At 41.7% G+C, this 12,497-nt stretch overlaps 1 protein-coding gene across 1 annotated transcript in view; it reads left to right on the plus strand.

The window, feature by feature from the left end:
* Positions 1–12,497, plus strand: part of STK39 (serine/threonine kinase 39) — a 277,365-nt gene that overhangs the window by 249,566 nt on the left and 15,302 nt on the right. The window lies entirely within an intron of this gene.

A 12,497-nucleotide genomic window follows, 5' to 3' on the forward strand; every position in this document is an offset into this window, starting at 1 on the left:
GTACCCCATGCACGCAGGCGTCTTAGAGTGCATGCGGCAGATCTTCCTGCCAGTCAGGAGGGGTAACGCCTGTTTTATCTTAATCCAGGACTTTTTTTCATATTCTACATGATAATTCTACATTTTACATGGGCAGTAAATATGAATACTGGCTATACGTGTATAAAGCTTTCATTTTGTAGTATATAAAAAAGTGGACATATTTAATATGTTCAGTTCTAATCAGCCCATCACATGATGCTAAAATATTTTCACTTTTACAAAGCCAAATTAAAATTTTAGATTTCTTTCTTCAAAGGTTTTTTTTAATGATATTATTTTTTTATTTTTAGAGAGAGGGGAAAGGAGGGAGAAAGGGAAAGAAACGTGAATGTGCAACAGAAACATTGATTGGCTGCCTCTCGCATGCCCCAGCCATGGACCTGGCCTGCAACCCAGGCAGGTGCCCTTACCAGGAATCAAACTGGTGACCTTTCAGTTTGCGGGACAATGCCCAACCCATTGAGCTATACCAGTCAGGGCTCTCCAAAGTTTTTATTATAAACAGTTATAATGTTTTTCAGTGTGTATCATTAACATCATTAACTGATGTCATGTTTAAAACCATTTTCCTATGAGAGAGAGGTCGTACTCCTTGATGGACAATGCCTAGGTTATTGGCCCCTGCTGGCTTCCTCACCTGTATCCCCCATGATCCTCAGCTCCAGTCTTGCCCCAGCATGGAGACCCTTCTGCACAGCTCTCAGACTTGCTCTGCCTGGGTCTTTCATGTACTGTTCCTCTGGACCTGGAATGCTCCCACACACCGGACAAACTCCTGCTCTCCTTTCAAGATGTAGGTTAAGTATCACCTCTTCCCGGATCTCACCCAGAGCTCTGCGAGCAGGTAGCCGCTGCGCTGTCCTTGCACTTCATTTCTGCCCCTCAAACAGCACTTACAGAATTGGGCTGTAATCATTCGTGTATGAGTCTGCCCACACCCTGCACAGGCAAGGTTTGCATTTCTTGTGTTTGTATCTCTCCAGTATCTCGCAGGAACGCCAGCTTATGATACACACTTCTGTAAGAAGTTATTTAATAGGTGAATGATCATAGGACACATATTGGAACACACACCTGCTTTTTTAAAAAAATGAATCTTAATAGGCAACAGCTTGAAATTCCTTGTACACAACTTTTCAACAGGGCATCCCCTCCAATCTCCAATCTTTGTCCACAACACAGGCCAATTTCACTGTGGCCTCCTCATGAGCTGCTTTCTCAGGACAAAATATACATCTGAAGTAACTTTGAATAAGTACCACTGCTCGCCTCTCTTGAGACTCTGCAGAGTTAGAAATGGTAGAAATTAAAATCCAAAAGCCCTTAAGTTTTCAATTTGGGATAGAAGCAGGCACAGGAAGGTAGGAGAACATAGCCCAAGTCCTCTGTTATCATTTAAGGAGAGAAGACCCAGGGCATGTTGTCAGGGTAGAAAGAATAATCTCCATACCCAGCTTCCAGCATCTGAGAAACCTAGCAGAAGGGAGGGATGAGGATGCCTCAAGTCCAATGTACCGTAATCAGAAGGTATACTTGAATGCCTGGACTCTCCTTATATTCTCCTTAAGTCATTTCCTTTGGGGAAAGCCTTTAAAAGTTACTGCCATCTCTTGAAGGAGACCCTGATGCTCATTAGCCAACTTGTGTGTCCTGGTGTTCTTGGGGTTAGTGACAGAACAGTCATCCCCCGTGTGGGTGGTGAATGTTGGCAAACATTTTGTGTGGGTTACATGGCTTACTGCAGGAGCAAATTCAGCACTTAATGTTTTATTAAGCATGGACCTTTCACAAAGTTCATTAGTTTCTAAAGGGTTTAATGCAAAACAGAAAATGATTACTAAATAAGAAGGTAAATAAGTAGTTGTAGACTGATCTCATGCAACAAATCTCAGAGTTGCTGTGACAAGAATGTCCGAACTATCCTCTCTCTGTTCTATGGCAGGGCTGGTCAGCCTTTAAATTGTGCACATAGTTTATGTTCACTAACCTCTGATTTTCTGATGACTCCACCAAGTGGTGGCCTAACCACTTTCTGTATTTTGCGGGCTACCCAGTCGGCTTTAGCACAACTAGCAGGTACCTTGGATTTCTGGCAGGGGCACCAACATTGACTGTTTCTCCCACCACCACCCTTCCCAGAGTGGTCAGCTCTCCCTGGTCCTCCCTTTCCGCTATCAGCAAGCTCTGCCTGCTGTCCTTCAAAGAGCGGTGGAGTCGGCTTCTATCAGGGAAAGCTGGGGGCCAGTAAAGAAGAAGGTTGCAGAAATGAAAGGGCCTTTCAGATTTAACTGCTGCAGCGGGGGCTTTGTTCAGGGCAATCAGGTCCCTCAGTGTGCTGGATAAGATCAAAGCGTCAGGTCAGAGTAGAAGTCTGCCAGCCCCATCCTCACTCACTCTCATATAACAATTAACAATAATTTGTTTTTAAAAAATACAAATACAGGACAGATGTTAAATTGAATATGACACCGGGACAAGAAGCTTCTTCATGAAGTATTTAACTTTTATATTCCATAAGTTCTTTCCCATGTTCCCCTAAGTTTTTTTTTTTTTTTTGCATCTCTTATTCTACCACTAATTGTGAAGGTTCTGCAAAAACTTCCATTTAAATATTTTACCTTGTTATTAGAGATACTATATAACATAGCCAGTTTTGTTATACTGATTCAAACCAATCCATCAAGGCTGGTGGAGGTTATTAGAATTTTGGAAACAGTCTAAAGTAGCGCTGTGCTAAGTGTGAGCCATGCACTGCCTTATGCACATTGTATATAGTACAGCTGCCTTTTTGGGGGGGTGGGACCAGTAAGACTTCCTCGGTGATGGAAGCAGTGGTTGATTTTCATTCTGGTACGCGCTCCATACCTGCCTGGTGTTGGCAGCTGGCTACTTTGAGTTTCACAGGTGTCAGGCAGAGGGAAGGTGGTTTTCTAGTCTCACAGTAAGTGTTAGAAATGGGATTAGGTTTCATGTCCTTTATTTTTTAGGTTATGGCCTAACCTAGAGAAAAGTCCCAGTCAACCCTTGACTTGACTTAGTATTATTAAGGAAGTAGATTGTTCAACCTTGCTCTGTACCTTTTACTGACTACTGAGCCCTTACTTTAAATGCTTTGGACTATACCACAGGTGAAGGGAAAAAAAGTAACTCAACAAATGAAGATAAAATAGATGTCCTTTGGGGTGTTGCCACGACGTGTAAACAAAGCCAGCTCTCTCCTCCTCTGTGTGGGCTGGCCATCGGTGTGAGAAATGCATCTCAGTGGAAGGCTGCCCTCCCCTGACAGGCTCCCGTCCTTCGGTCTCCCCTCTGCTCACGCCAGATGGCTCTGCCTCAGTTGGCTGCGTTGGCCCATAATTTAAGTAGCATTTTTGTACCCGTGTGATTACTGTCTCATTAATCTTACCTTTTCCAAAGCTTCTCCCAGTCCAGAAGCCACCAGGTTAGCTCTCAAGCTGTGTCCTACTAATATGTAACTATTAAAAAACCTTTATAAAATAGATCAAGATATAAAGCAAGAGTGACAACAAGAAAAAAACATACTATGAAGTTCAGTGTTTCAATTCCCTTTGGCATATTTTCTCTAAGTTTTCTAGAATTTGTACGATTTGGCAAGGTCACCAAAACAGCTTAAAGCTGATTGAAAACAAAAACACTTTGTTTTTAATCAAGTTATTACAGGTATTAAAGGAGACATACATTTTTAGTCTTATACAAAGTTGCCCTGTTGTTTTCATTTGCTGTACTTGCTGCATGTAAGTCTTCCCTCAACAATGGTTGCGAGATTGGCAGTAGAACCCCAGAGTGTGTTTTATCTTCACAACTGGAAGTCTTCGCTCATGTATCCAGATGTGCTCCTGGGTGTAAAATTCTTCTTGGAGCCTAGACATCTAGCATAATTAAACAGACCTTCACTGCGATGGCAGTGACAACCTGAAGCTTTCTTTGTGCTTCTAGAAATCAGAGTTGGGTGTGCTTCTGTGTCTTATCTCTTCTGCCTTCCATGATATGATCATTTCCTTCTCTTAATTCTACTCCGACTCATGACCTACACACTTAAAAAGCCCTAGTGGAAGAGGGTAGTGGTTTCTGAACTGTACCACTAGGGGATTTTCTAAGATGTGGGCTGAAGCTGCTTGAGCTCTGTCTGGTGTGCGTGCGTGTGTGTGCTGTTGCCCGATGAGCTAGAGGATCTGACGGGCACTGTCTCAACATCTTACCTCTTGGATGAAGAAACACCTGTGGTTCCTTGACAGAGACTTTTGGGGTTTTTGTTTTGTTTTGTTTTTAGAAAAAACCTTCTACTTAACCCAGAAAAAAACCCACATTTGCATTTATGGAAATCCTTAATAATTTCAAATAGTCTTTTACTTAGCACTTCCAATACCCTTTTCCTTTTTTGTGTTTGAGAAATCAGCCATTAAAATACTCCACCAAAATATGCACGCAGAAAGATGCTCTATTAGGGGAATACCAGTTAAAACTACAATGAGTTACCACTATCCATTAATGAGAATGTCTAAAATTAAAATGAGTGGTCATACCACGTGTTGACAATTCCGTTTCATGTAAGAAACAGAAACTTTCAGACAGTGCTGGTGGAAGTATACAATGGTACAATCACCCTAGAAAACATTTTTGCAATTTTTTAAAAAAGTTAGACATGCATCTGTCATATAATCCAGCCATTGATCCAGCTATTTTCATCTAAACTTCTGCCTGAAAGGAAAATGTATGTCTATATGAAGACTTGTAAAAGTTTTACTTATAATAGCAATAGCTTGAAACATCCCAAACATCCATCAAGAGGTGAAAATATAAACATAAAAATGTCTACCCAAGTGAAAGGAAAATATATGTGTATATGAAGACTTGTAAAAGCTTTACTTATAATAACAAAAGCTCAAAACAACCCAAACATCCATCAGGAGGTGAAAATATAAACAAAGTGTAGTGCATCCATATGGTAGAGTGCTCCTTAGCAATAAACAGAAATGAACTACTGATAGATGCTACCACATGGATGGATTCCAAAACAATTATGATGTGTGAGAAAAGCCAAACAAAATGAGTATACACTATATGACTCTATCTATATAAAATTTTAGAAAATGCAAACTAATCTAGAGTGACAGAAAGTGATTTTCTGGCAAGAGTCGAAAGAAGGGCAGGGAGGGGAAGGTGGGGGAGTTAAAAAAGACATGAGAAAATGTTTGGATGTGGTGAATGCGCTTCTTATCTTGCCTGTGGAGATGGTTTCACTAGCATACACGTGATAAAACTAATCAAACTGTACACTTCAAATATATGTAGTTTATTATATGTCAGCTATAGTAAGATGGTATGAACATGCAAAAGGCCCAGCTCTATGAGAAGATGTTAGTAAGATGTTTTGGGCAGTGAGTATTAAGATTGTAAAGGACACGACCCCATTGAGGATCTGGTGAGAGCCACTCACCCTGTCCCCAAAAATGTGAACATAAAGTTTTACCTACAATTTAGATGGTTACAACACTAAAAAACACAGGTCAAGACATCTGTAAACTTTGGTTTTTTTTTTTTAAGAACCAAAGTACTTTTCAATAGTTGTATCTCCTAAGCAATAATCCTCCTTTTTTTCACAAAGCAAATAATTCAATTTTTCCCTTCATCTCAAGTGAATGTTGGATATTTTTAGCAAGCATGATTTTAAAGTTTAGCCATTCTTCACATAGTATTTTTATTTTATTATTTTCTTTTTACTTTCTTTGTCCTCATTATAAGAGGAATTAAATTGTACACACACTGGTATATCACTTTTACCAGCTAAATGAAGCTACAGTACCATTAATTATACCACTTCATTGCCTTCAAAATGAGCAGTAATAGAGGGCATAATGATTACTGGACACTTCATTACCATGCCATGGTCCAGCTCGTAAACTGTATCTTAAATACAGTAAAAAAATTTTAGAATTAAAATATAAATTTTATGATTATATCTTAAAGGACAGATTTAGTGCCAGCCAGTTTAGCTATTCTAGGCTGTATCACTGTTTTTTATTATGCCAAGATAATACTAATAAACTGGGATTTACCTGAACCTTAAGGAGAACGGCAAGTACATTTCTGTTTATTTCCCATAATCCCTTCCTGTTATGTGTAAATAATACTGATATTCAAGTCTTTGACATTTTGGTCTCAAAGCTACTTGCTTATTGTGCTTGTAATACTCCTAAAATCTCCTCTAACTACTTCTTTTTTATCACCATCCAGAATTCTGAGTAAAATGCAAGAAAAATGCCATGTAATGTACATACTTCCCTTTTCCTCTAATATTTCATTTATCATTTACACTGTCTTTTACATTTGATAATGGAAATGCCTTCTAAGGTGATCATCCCAGGTTTGGACAGAGTCTTAAGGTTTCCCAGGAAGGACCCAGAGTCATAGATTTGCACGCAGGCAGTGTTTTGAGTAGTGCTTTTATGGTCAACCACAGGAAGTAGGATTTGGCAGATGGAGGAACTAAATTGCCACTGAATCACAGCAAATGCCTTGGGCAAGTCCACATAGGGCTCTGGATCTATGATGACCCTTGAAGTTGTCCTTTTTGAGGGAACTGGGCCTTTCCTCTCTCATTGCCAGTAATTGGGTGCAGGCTGCCTTTGGGGAGAGAGCCTGACAGCCCTCTGCTGTTCGATGAGACAGCACTCTTTTCCTAAAGGCAATTCCCTAGAAGGAGTGGAGGTGAGAGTCATTGGCCACCAGTAACCCCAGTAGATGGGAGGACAGCTGCCTCATCCCTGAAGAGCAGATCTGGGCTGCACACCACAGTGTCCATGACAGTCCACCCCTTGAACTGCATGGATGCACCTGTGGGTGCTTCCTCTAGGAGTGGCTGGTCTTTTGAGGGGAGAGCTGTAAGAGGGAGAGTTAGGTTAGCATGCTTTTAGTCCTCGCTGTTGCATCTAGTCTTGTGGCCACACTGATACTCAGCATGTTCATCCTCCACTCTCCATTATAGATCCCCTTTGTCTGGGATACCACCTGTGTTGATGTGGGTATGAACTGGGAGTGGCCTAGACTCTCATCTCTGGGGGAAAAAAAAAGAGAAAATTGAATGAAAAATGGCCAATCTCTAAAGTCATGGTTGCCTAGGACACCCAGTATTTGTTTGAGAGGAGCCCAGAATTCATTGATTTGCTTTTAGAAAACTAAATGGGACTGTTGCTTAAGAGACACATTTGTAGAAACTCTTCTAAGGTGTAAGTCTTTGGGTCTTAACCTGGGGTTTTTAGAATCTTGGAACGATATACATTGACATGCACTGTGTGTCAAGCATGAGGAACATGCAGTGAACAAGACAGACACAGTTCCTGCACTCATTGCAGCTTATGATGTAGATGTGGGGGACTAAGCAAAGGGCCACATCCAAAACTTATTCACGAATATGTAGTATGTTTGGTGCAATGAAAAATAACATTCTGGAGAAAGAAATACAGCATGAGGTGATAGTGGTGATGTTAACAGGCTCACCAGGGACATTGGAGCAGAAGCTGGAAGGAAAGGAGGGAGACGGTCATGGAGAACCTTTATTGCAGAGGTCCTCAGGGAGCTGCCTGCTTTGAATACTCAAGGGTCAGCATGGAGACCATTGTGGCTGGAGCAGAATGGTGAGCGGTGAGGTCAGAGAGGGGTCAGGAGGCCTGATCATGTGGGTTTTGTAGACCATTGTAAAGACTGTGGCTTTTGCTCTGAGCTGTAATGCCATCCGAGGTTTCAAATAGACTAGTGACATGTTCTGATTACATGTCAGAAGGTTCATCTGACTGTTGGGTGATGGCCAGGCCACTGGGTGACAAGAACGGAAGCGGGGAGAAGCCACACTACCACACTGGCCCAGGCGGGCAGTGGTGGCGGCCACGCTTGGACAGTAGCAGCAGAGGTGGCGAGAAGTCAGTTTCTGTGTTTGTGGACATGTTTCAAAGATTAAACTTTTGCAGAGGTGCATAAGTTTTTGTCTGGGTCAAAAAGAGTTTGCATCTAGTACGGATGTGAGATCTGTCATGAGTTATTTCATTACATAATGGGAAGAGCAGTGGTAGAGACCTAGAGGACAGAGGGAGCTTATGGAGCCCTTCTTGGGAAAATCCAGAAAATAAACTGAAGAGGCAGGCTGATACTGGATCATGGAGGGTCTCATGGACCACATTAAAAACTTAGATTTTATCCTGAAGTTGATATGAACAGTCCAACGGTATTACCTGAGGAAACAACACATTCTAACTAATGGCTTAGATTCACCAAGTAACTCTGCTGAGCATGAGAAAGAAGGGCTCATGAGGAGTTAACACAAGGAAACCAGTCAGTAAATATATGCAGCTGTCCAGGGTAGAGATAATCAGCTAATAAGCTAATATTTATGGTGCCCTTGCTGTACATTGAGCACTGTTCTAAGCACTGTATGTGCATTAGCTCAGTTACTGAGACAACTGTCAGGCAGGCAGTGTTCATACACACATTTTACAGATGCAGAGCCACAAGCACAAAAAGGCTAAAAGTAAACTTGCTAGTTTATGGTGTCACACAGCTCTAAGCAGGAGGCAAGATTTGAACCCGGGCCCTCTGGCTGGAGTATTGAGGCTGTTCTACATGATGCTACACTCATCTCTAAATGTAAGAGCCTGGAGATTTAGGGGAAATAATAAGATAAGTCCCTTTTATTTTTGTTCCAAGTGAGTTGTTAGTAAGCCATGATTTTGCACTAGGGTTATAGCAGTACCCATAAGAAACCCCCTCACACCATCTCCTTTTCTCCTTACTCAGCTTGGGTTCTCTTTTGCTGCCCATTTCTCTTTTTTTCTGAGCGACCTCGTGCTGCCTTTTGGTAGCAATGCAGTGCATGGAGCAGGTGTTCAGGGTGTATCTTTGGATAAAACGACATTGTGACATCACCTTGTCAGGTAACTTGAGTCTGCTTTTGTGTTATCTCAGTTCTTACTCAGGATACAACATCAGACTTGGTGTTCACTGGTGATATCTCAAATTAAATAGTGATATCTCAAATTAAATAAATAAACTCACTGCCGTCACAATATTGGTACTGTACGAGGTTGTGAAATGTCTGGGGAGAAAAGTGTATCTTTTGACTAATCACTGAGAATACAAACACAGACTGTGAAATAGTCATTATATGACTGGTATTTTCTAACTGTCACAATGTGGGGGTTTAAGTGGTATGAGGGTTTTCTAGGGAAAACCGTCTGGAGAACGCCTGACTTCTTTTGCCAAAGGAGTGGCAGCTCTGCTGCCTCGCCTCTGTTTAGGCTCAGGCAGGGATTGAGCAGCAGCACCTTCTCATGTGGTTGTTAATGATAATATTAGAGTTTCATAATGCAGAGTACTTATCATCCTTTAGGCCAAAATGTTATCCAAAAGAGCAAACAGAAACTTCTAGTCCTGGTAGGTATTCAAGCCTAAAGCATGACACACAGATACAGGAATCTCAGGAAATAGCTTGCTCAGACAAAGGTATCGTGCAGCCCCAGTGGAAGGGCAAGACTGCCACAATCCCTGGGGCCTCTGGGAGTGTCGCCTGTGCCCTGTGTGCTGGAAGACAAGAGGCCTGTGAGTGGGGAAGGGACGAGCTCAAAGAAGATAGCACGGAGTCTGCATTAGAAACCCAGGGAATGAGGTTTATTTGGGGAAAGCCAGGAGGGATTGGAAATGAGTTGATGGCCACTAAGTAAGCAGGGTTCAGAAGCCCCATATTTTTTTGGAGACTAGAACACCTTAAACTGTGAAGTTTAGTGTTATGAGCACATACTTGAGAAGCTCTAAAGTAACAACCAGCCCTTTCTTCTCAGCTCACGTTCCAGGTAAGGAACGTTTTTATTTTTGATGCCCAGGTGCACAGTTAGGAGGGAGAAAACAGTGACACCCATCTTTTTAATGAGCATTGCTACTGGAAGAGAAATTAGCATCACCCTGAATTTTATGTGATGTCAGTTAAATGAAGGTATTTTATAGCACTTTACAACAAATTAGAATCAACTAAGTTGAAAATAAGCCTAGCAGCTGGGAGAAGTAATCAGGTAAGAGGCCAGTTTTGCTATTTTTGCTTTGAGCTGAAGACAGAATTTGAATTTGTAATGACCCCAAGGTTCACAACTGGGGAGTGTGGTTCCTGGGATGATTGTTTAAGGTGCCAGAAGCTCAGTATTGCCCTCCAGTCAGCTACTCGCTTAGCCACGCTCCCCAGCACATACACACACGCACACAGCCACACGTCCACCAGAGAGAGGGCTGTGAATTAGTGCGGGACAGAGCTCTGCTTTTGGCAGCACATTAGAGAGCAGACTGGAAATAGATGACCCAGAACAAGGCAGTAAATCATCCACATTAACTGAGAAACTTTAATGAAAGGCCTGGAATTCATATGAAGACTTTATGGTCACTCTTGAAATCAGCCCAAATCCGAGGAACTATTAGAACACTTTCATGTTTGAAGAAAACAGTGACTGTGTTCAGCTGCTGCAGTGTGCATGTGGTCAGGGTGCCCTGACGTCGTAGATACTGGCTTTTGTGCACAGTTTTATAGCAGAGCTCTTCACACCGCCACTCGTGTCTCCGGCTTGGATCACTAGGTGATTTTAGTGTCTGAAATATGTCAGGAAACTGTCGAAGAGGCCAAAAGAAGTTTGGTGGTGATAACTGTACAGATTGGTGGCCCAGGATATCCCCGGTGTGGGTGCAGGTTTGCTTGTGTGGACAGAAGAAAGAGGAGGGCAAGATGAGCAGGACAAGGCTGTTCCCACAAATGAAACTGCAGAGGGCGCTCAGAATGGAAGTGTGAAGAGGGCAGCAGAGGAAGATAAAGCGATGCTTGTAATTATGGTTTGTAAAGATAATGGGCTATATTGAGTACAGTGGTCCTCCCTCATGTGTGGCTTTCTGTGGTTTCAGTTACCCACGACCAACCACAGTCTGAAAATATTGAATGGAAGATTCTGGAAGTAGAGCATAAGTTTTAAATTGCACCCCGTCTGAGTAGTATAAAATTTAGCACCATCCAGCTCCATCCCGACCCTGATGTGAATCCTCCCTTGTTCCAGTGCATCCACCCTGTATACGCCCCCCACCTGTCAGTCACTTAGTAGCTATTGTGGCCATATCGATGGTGGCGGTGTCACAGCGGTCTTGTTCAGGGAACCCTTGTTCTGCTAAATAATGGCCCTGAAGAGCAAGAGTAGTGATGCTGGCAATTCTGTTTTACAAACCAGAAGTTGTAAAGTGCTCTCTTTAAGTGAAAAGGTGTGTATGTATAGGGAAAAACATAGAATATGCAGGGTTCTGTACTGTTCACAGTTTCAGGCATTCACTGGGCATCTTAGGATATCCCTCCCCTAAGGATGTCCCCTGTAGATATGGTGGGGTGCAGTACATAATTTTCACTGTTTTCTCTTTGCAGTTGATGCAGTAAATGAAATAAACTAATTTACATAAAATCTATATATCTAGGTTTTCAGTTAACCTTAAAGAAAATAAAATTTGCAGATTTCTTTCTATGTACTTACAAGCTTTCTGCTTGAAACCCTTTTCTGAAAATATTTATACATTTGGTATTTAAATGTTTTCACTTTAGAATATTCCTGTAACTTTTCAGATACCTAATTACTGATGCAGCAGGTCATTTGATAATGAAAAATGAGACCTTCTTCCCTAATTTCACTAGTGACTTCTCTTTCCCTACCCAATAGTCCTTACTTGTTTTTCAGTACACATTCTTTAGGTATGGGTTTGGGTATGGAAGGAAGGTATTAAGTCTCCGTCATTACTTTTTGACAATATGGTTCATAATCTGCACTGTAAGCCAGAGGAGTAGCAGGAATTGCTGACTCCTCTCCTGGAGTATCACATGTATCATGACACCCTGGAGAATGGCGCGTCTCTCTGATGAATCTGGCTAATAGTGGAAACGGATCTTCACTGTCGAGCTCCAAACTGACAGCCTTGAGTGCTTGATTCTGCTCAACCAGCTTGGGAATTGTTCAAGGTGGCACTTCACTGGTTTGACAGATCGCTGTATTCTGAAAACATTAAAACCTATGCCCAAGTCATAAATATTATCCATTGTATTTTGTGGCTTTGATAGAAATGGGCACAGAGGCTTGAGTGAATTTATAGGACAGAAGTTCAAATATGCTGCCGGTTATTTCCAAGGAAACGGTGCCTAGCAATACCTCTCCTCCGTGCTTTGTACTGCCCTCTCCTGGCGAACACGTTTCTTAGTAATGAGTGTTGAGGAAAACTAAGTGGTGGAAACACTGTTATCATTTCCACTTTCCATTAAAAAGTAAATTCTCATATTTTCTGAAAGTGAGGTCAATGTATAGTTAATTCAGATTAACTATATATTATTTCAGATGTGTTGAAGGTATAAGTTGGTATAGAAATGTATGAGAGTAATTTGG

The sequence above is a fragment of the Phyllostomus hastatus genome, unplaced genomic scaffold (assembly GCF_019186645.2).
Source record: "Phyllostomus hastatus isolate PE091 unplaced genomic scaffold, TTU_PhHast_1.1 phas_contig_1, whole genome shotgun sequence".
NCBI classification, from domain to species: domain Eukaryota; kingdom Metazoa; phylum Chordata; class Mammalia; order Chiroptera; family Phyllostomidae; genus Phyllostomus; species Phyllostomus hastatus.